At 35.8% G+C, this 6,865-nt stretch overlaps 1 pseudogene across 1 annotated transcript; it reads right to left on the reverse strand.

Moving 5' to 3' along the window:
- Nucleotides 1-3,993: 3,993 nt before the first annotated feature.
- LOC143567433 (uncharacterized protein C24B11.05-like) lies at nucleotides 3,994-5,467 on the reverse strand (annotated as a pseudogene). The gene is made up of 8 exons (XR_013141415.1): nucleotides 5,374-5,467; nucleotides 5,222-5,287; nucleotides 5,054-5,150; nucleotides 4,922-4,959; nucleotides 4,754-4,841; nucleotides 4,395-4,661; nucleotides 4,238-4,303; nucleotides 3,994-4,159 (listed from the first exon to the last, which is right to left on the reverse strand). The product of XR_013141415.1 is annotated as an uncharacterized protein C24B11.05-like (transcript).
- Between the last annotated feature and the right edge of the window lie 1,398 nt (nucleotides 5,468-6,865).

Here is a 6,865-nt window from a genome sequence, read left to right on the forward strand (position 1 = left end):
AGGTCGAAGTCTCACTCAAAAATAAACCAATTACAACTAAATAGATAGCAGTAAGTGGGCGTCGAACACAGAGTTTGTGAAATATGTGTTAAATAAGTAGCTTAACGGTTACACTAAATATAAAAGTAAATGACAAAAAATGGTCTTCAAGTTGATTTTGATTTGGTTTTATGAACTAAAATAAACTAGCAAATAAGTTGTAAACAATCAATTAAGCAAGTATTTCTCCTGAAGTTCGGGTTATTACGCAACACTCTTGTTAAAGTTCAATGGATAAACCATAATATCTCGGTTTTGTGTAAATGCAATTGTTTGTGATTAATCAAGAACTAAGTACTTGAACTCCCAGAACGCGAGGTTGTTACTGGGTAATCAATCAATATGTTTAACCCTAATTCGTTCCACTAAATCTCAATTGTCAACGACACCAAGAACGTATAGATTGAAATTAGATTTAAACGATATGGACAAGTTACAAACAATCACATAAACATCATGATTATACTAACATAAACAATTAGTTAATCAATCCAAGTTCTAGAACAATTAACATAAAGTGTTTTGTAAATAACCTTACATCTAAGAGAAACACAAAAGAACTAGCCACTCATGGTTTTAGAGATCATCATAGCATTAATTGTCTTCAACATAAGAATCAAAAGCTTCCAATAACAATTACAATCACCCAACAATAATGTCTAGACTCTCCAAAATGTCTCCAAGTAAAACCCAAATGAAAGATAATCAAAAGTCCAGCCAAAACGACTTAAAATAATAATTCACACTCGGCAATTACGATTGGACCGTGGGCCACGGTCCACTCCACGGTCTTCAGGATACTCCACGGTACGGTATGTTCTGCCTCTTATGTTCCAGGTTGACTGTGGCCCACGGTGTTGACCGTGGACCACGGTGGAGCAGCTTTCCATTTTCTTAATTTTCTTCATATTTTTCTCGTTCTAGCTCCGATTCCTTCGCCGTTTTCGCCCATGCACTTGTATCATCATCCTTTATCACTTCAAACCTGTAATCACACAAGTAATAGTAGTAATCTAATTCCACTAAATTTAGTTAATTTAACAACTATAATTCTGTCTGTTAACTCGATTAACATCGTCCTGACGAATCACTCGTCAACAGGTCCTTAGGTTTTTTTTGCTAAATATGTGAAAGAGCTGTAGTTTCTGGTTATTAAACTTCTGGAACCATGCTAAAATATCTTCTTTCTTTCTTACTTATAAAGTAAACCATGTATTATTAGTTTATTAGTGGTGGCGTACGGAAGTCTTAATGGGCTTCCCTTGGCCCATTTTAGCCCAAAATTCTGGATTTGCAAGCCTAAATGTGAAAGCCCAAGTTCAAATTTTTGTTTTTGATTCGGTTTTTGGCACGAAAAATATATCGGATACGACAAACAGTGCGAAAACGAGTGTTTTTCGGCTATTTTTTTGTAAATTTATAAAGACATACTATACGTTTGTAAAAATTGAAAATATTTTCACAGATCGCTTAAAACATTCCCACTAAGTGTTTTGTAAATCTTTTTCGGCTTAACGGATGATACAGTGTTTTTTTTGTAACTATCTTTCGCGTTTAAATCTGTTGCGGGTTGTTAAACGAGCATGTTTTCGTTTAACTGATTTGCTATCATACTAAGGCCTTAATATTAATATACTGGCTTATATTAAACGTATATCACCTATAGATGAACCCCAGGGATATCTGGGTCATAACCAGACCCGTTCGGTTATTCGTTTGTTCGATACGCAATAAGCGCTTAATCACTTACTCGATAAATGAACACTAAGGTGTAACCGGTTTTGTCACGAATGTAACACGTAGATATGAATGATTATATTACAGCTGAAGGTAGAGCAGGTATGAAGGGCACCGGACCCTAATAATATCCAAGTTTGGTGGGCACCAGACCTAATAATATCCGAGGTATGGAGGGCACCAGAACCTAATAATATCCGAGGAATGGAGGGAATCGGACCCTAATAATATCCGAGGTATGGAGGGCACCAAACCCTAATAATATCCGAGGTATGTATGGCACCGGACCCTAATAATATCCGAGGTATGGAGGGCACCGAACCCTTATAATATCTGAGGTATGTAGGGCGAAATGCGCTCTATAAATGAATAAGCATTATGAAAGAAATGTAGGTATATGAAGTATGAACGAATGTATGAACGTATGTATGTATGTATGTATGAATGGTAGATGAATAGGTAAGTATTTAATACGTATCTCTGGACACGTATTAATAAGTAAGTGAATGTAATGTACGTTAATTAACTAGAACTCACTCAGCGTAGCTGACTTTTAGTTTGCACATAGGTGAATAGAATGAGGAAGGTTGCTTAGAGGGAGACACGTGGCAAATAAATGAAGACTGGCACTGAAGAGAAGGAAGATCCACGTGTTATTATGTTTAAACGTTTAAGACTCATGTTATTCTACTTAAACAAGTACTTAAGTTATGATTGAATGCGTGATTTTTTATTTCTGCAATTTGTTTTAATTAACTCTGATTTCCAAATTATGTGAATGAGTAAATCCAACCCGAGCAAAGTAGGGTTCCCGGGATCAGGGCCTTACACATAAGTTAACGTTCTCGCACGCATTCTTTCTTTTCGTTACATACGCTCATATTCCTCCGAGATTCGTTCTTGTTCATTCTGGAGCCACTCTTCTGGAGTTAACACTTGCTTTCCAGATCTGTTCTGTCGTGAACGAACTAGATCTTGTTTACTCCGACGAGAATCTCAAAATCTGGATGGCATCCAGATCTGGAGTTTGCTGACGTTGTCGGGTTTCAATAGTCACTCGTCCTTTGTCAACAGGACTTGGATCTCCAGCAGCAACAACTCAGCGTACTACTACCGGCATTTCCACCGGATTCTTCTAAATCTGACTCGTGTTCAACCAAAAACGTACAACGAAAATGCAATTCTAGACAAAATACGGATAACGCCAATGAAGAAACACAGATATAATCGGATTGGGACCAGATCTATATTTCCACCAGGAAAGAGTTAAGATGTGATTTAAGGTTGAGCTGAACCAATTATCAAGCTAAATCCGGATTGTCCCTACAAAACAGATCATCGCGAGTCTCGTTACGGGAAGGACAAGATGAGGGGTCTTCCCGTAACCACCCTCCAGCGTGAGAATAAGTACAGTTTTTTAAAGATAAGAAGTATGAAAGTAATGGATGTAGTATAGTGATTGTGAATGAATACCTCATGGTGATGACAAAGGTACTTATAGCCAGGGGTGAAGGGAATGTGATTGGTGGAGTTGTCCCTATCCCAAATATTCTTCTTCTACCTGAATGGACGCGTGTCACGCTCTGATAGGAGGCGACAGCTGGCTATGTGCATGGTTGTTACCAGATATCCAGTTGTCTCTCTCTTAATGGCTGTATCACCTCACGTTCTCCGTGAGGGAGGTAAACATCTTTGTCAGGGAATATGTTGGCAATCTTCTCGAAGGATATTGTTACAACTGTTTTCCCCTCCTAGGTGTGAACTTTTGTTGTTTTTTTCTTGTGTGAGGTTTCTGTGGTCTGCGGATGTCTTTCGCGGGTACTATTGATGATCCGCGGGTGCTATTGATGACCTACGGATGTCTTTCCTTGGTTTGCGGGTCTTTTTACTACTCTACCTCTATAACCACTATATCTAGCCCATCTCAATTTGTTAGTCTTTGTCTAAATCAAATGTCGCACAACTGTGCGTGGCTGCCTCTCTTTTCAAATTCAACGACTATTGGTGTTACGAACCCAAGTGGTGCCACGTGTTCATCCTTTTCTTTGTAATTTGTGTTAATTTTAATAATAGACCTCGATTACAAGTTTATAATAGACCTTTGTATCTTACATAACTTAATAGCATTGCCAACAAATACATAATTTAAAACTTAAAATTTACATACTTTAGATAATTGAAACTTGAAATGGAAAACTGCATGAAAAAAATAACCATAGTTGTAGATCTAAGCTTACACAGGAGTGTCGGTCGCAACCTTTTGTGAAAGACTAACATCTAATGATTTACTAATCGATTCCCATAGCTCTGGCAGTGCTTCCTTCATGTTGTGAATGCTCTCTAAAGCATAATCCACCCCCGTTGGGCGTTGTGATGACCCAACCTATTTATTTGGACACACAATTAAGAAAACACAGCATGCCAAGTATCAACATTCGAACTTATAATAAAAGTGACATACCAACACGGTGGTGAGCCCCGTGAGTTTTGAAGTTTGTATATTGCGTATACTGTCATCAAAGAACAACTGGAAAACCAAAATTAACATATTGTGAGATATATGTTATGAGTTTATGACAATATGATGATTTTATCTTATGGGAAATTCCTTGACTTACAGTTTTATGAGGGTTAATATTTGCAATCTTGAAAGCCTGTTGGAACGCGTTTTCAAAGGGTTTACAAACAATAGGACTCTTGGGTATCGCAATGCCACATTCACCAATACTATCATATCTGATAAGAGAACCCTTGGGCACATCAGGATTGGTGATTTGGTTTTTAGGATTCAGAGACTCGAAACATATGACATCATCAAAGCAATCCTCCAGTCCAAGTCGGTGAAGAACTTCAGCCACATGTGCCTCATTTGCGTTTGAGAAAATCTGTGATATTAATACAGTTGAAGCTTTGAATATTTGATGCTTTACAGAAATTAATCATGAAGTTTGTAAACAGATAAAAAAGAGAACCTTACCACTTTCCTTATGGGCAAGCTATGTAAAAGAGTTTTCAAAATCGGGTCGGGTTTCAAATATTGATAAGGCAATCTCCCATGGACAAAACTGTTAATGTCAACATCATAGACATTAGATTTTGAAGTTTATTCGAGGATAAAAAGAAAAGAAAGGAAAGGATTTGGTACCTATGGTAATGGTCATAGTCGAAATCATAGCCAAAAGCCTGTACAATGAAACAATTGTTAGTTTTATAATTTATCTCATATAACGAATGCTTTCATAAAAATTAGAATATTCATTTTAAGATCATATCATACCCGGAGGCCGGCCATTGTTGTCCATAATTCCTATAGAGTTGAGCAGACAATTCTGGAATTTTGTTTTCGTCTATACGAAGCTCATTCACCATATACTCTAAAAAATTGTAACAATAATTAAATTCAGAATGTGATTAGAAAAGGGTCATGTTATATGCTATACAATACCTGTGATGTTTTTGGTGCACTGTGCTTGCAAACCGGAGCTGAGAGGATAAAGGGTATCATCAACATCTAACAGTCCAACACAAGAAGATATAGAAATGTTGATTAAGTTATGAAAAGATGAAGCATTTGATATTAAGAGATTAGAGGCTTACCAAAGAGAAGGCATTCGTATTTCGACTGAGCGAACTGATTTTCGTATTCCATTTTTGAACAACCTGCTCGACCATGTGATTATTCAGAACTTAAAATCATATTCCAAAATTCAAGCCCAGAAGGTAAGATGAAGACTTACCGAAGAAAACAAGTACTAGAACGTGCAAGCAAGAAGTAGAGGAACGGAAGGAATGAATATGACTTGAAATGGAATTGAAGACTAAATTTATAGGCATTTGAAAAAGCGACTGTGTAAATTATTAAATTAAACGGGAATCAGACGTTATCACGTGGGAAATTCTTTATTGTATCTTATGCTTTGCTGTTAAAAGAGATCCACTCTGATCATCTTGTTAAACAAGGCGTAAATTGTGTTAGGATGGGGGTTGAGAGCCACATATTAAATTGTTTTACACGAACACGACTAATATTTCTATTTAAAAAGGGGTAGCGGCGCAGTTTGTTGCCCGCTTGCCTTCTGTTTCAATGTAAGCTGAATATAACGTACATTAAAACAAACTTCTAGTAGCATGAAATTAATGAATATAATAAACTCCGCTCCTAACGTGCAAACGCTTTAAATATACATGTTACGAGTTGAGAGGTAATGATCAAATTGTAAAAATATTAAAGTATATAGATTGGTTACGGTGCTAACATTTTTAATTAAATGGATTGACAGATCAATCTAACATGACAACCCAAACACGACAATTAATTAAATATGTTAAACAAAACACAACTCATCTAGTCATCATATTTAATAATTAAATATCACAACTTAAAATCTCACTCTCTAATTACTAATAAGAAAATTGTCATCATGTTTTCACTCTGTTTGTCCTTTTCATTTTCAATTTGTGGAGAATGATTATTATGTAATTGTAGCGTTCTATTTTCAATCTCAGTTTTTTTGTAATAACTTTTATTTTCAATCTAAGCTTTCCTGTCGAATGGCATATATAAGGTGGGGTGATGGTTAAGACTTGAGATTTTTGAGGTCTCAGGTTTGAAAGTTATTTTTTCTTGGGTATCCTCCATATGATTTTCTTTGGTGAGTCAGTCAGGCGTAGAGTATTAAAATCAGAATGGACTGTTAACATCCTGTTTTGGTAAGACATACTCAAGTATTGCAGGTAATTCCAAACGTTATTAAAAAAATATATATTTAGTTTTTTTAAAGAGATTATGGTCGATCAAACAAGCTAAACATATTATATAGAAATAACGTGTTGTCTTTATTCAAGATTAATAATTCGTTATTGTAACTAGAACGCGTGGCTTTGAATGCTATCAACTACATATAAATTAAGTTAACGGGATTAAAAAAATCGTTAGCCTCCATAATTACCACGAGAATCACACTGGTTATAATATTCTTATAAGGCAATTACGTAGAGAATAATCAAAATCATGTTGAAAATTTGAAGTGAAGAATTATACTGATTTGAACATAGACAATTGCTTTTTATACGAGTTATATAGATAATT

Source organism: Bidens hawaiensis, unplaced genomic scaffold, assembly GCF_021521415.1.
Source record: "Bidens hawaiensis isolate Kalapana, Puna unplaced genomic scaffold, B.hawaiensis_p1.1 tig00023405_1, whole genome shotgun sequence".
Lineage (NCBI taxonomy): Eukaryota > Viridiplantae > Streptophyta > Magnoliopsida > Asterales > Asteraceae > Bidens > Bidens hawaiensis.